Source organism: Plasmopara halstedii (assembly GCF_900000015.1).
Source record: "Plasmopara halstedii genome assembly, contig: Scaffold_42, whole genome shotgun sequence".
NCBI lineage: Eukaryota > Oomycota > Peronosporomycetes > Peronosporales > Peronosporaceae > Plasmopara > Plasmopara halstedii.
Window position 1 is genome coordinate 355186 of NW_020186963.1, and position 445 is coordinate 355630.

The window sequence follows — 445 nt, forward strand, 5'->3', positions numbered from 1 at the left end:
ACTTTGTTATTGTGGGGTATTTTGTTAAATTATGCTAATTCATTCCTAATACAATACATCTTCTGTTGTGTAATATCACGGCTCCCCGGTGATAATTTACTTGCTGGGGTATTTTTTTATTTTTTTTAAAGTTGGGATATTTTTCATATATGACAAAAGTTGGGGCATTTTTTTTATTCTCCCTAATTTTTAATTAATTTTAAAAAATAATAGTATACAAATTAATTTATCTTATAATATTTATTCCGTTTAAAATCCAAAACTGACTTTTATTTATTATTATCTGCGACAAAGCCGCCTAATTTTAAATGTATATAGTAAAATCTAAATACATGCATAACTACTGGCTACCCAGCCACATACCGTATTCTTGTTTGGGTGCAGGCGCACCATGCCCATCTCGTGTGACACACACACCTGTTACCAGGGTACGTGTAACCCCGTT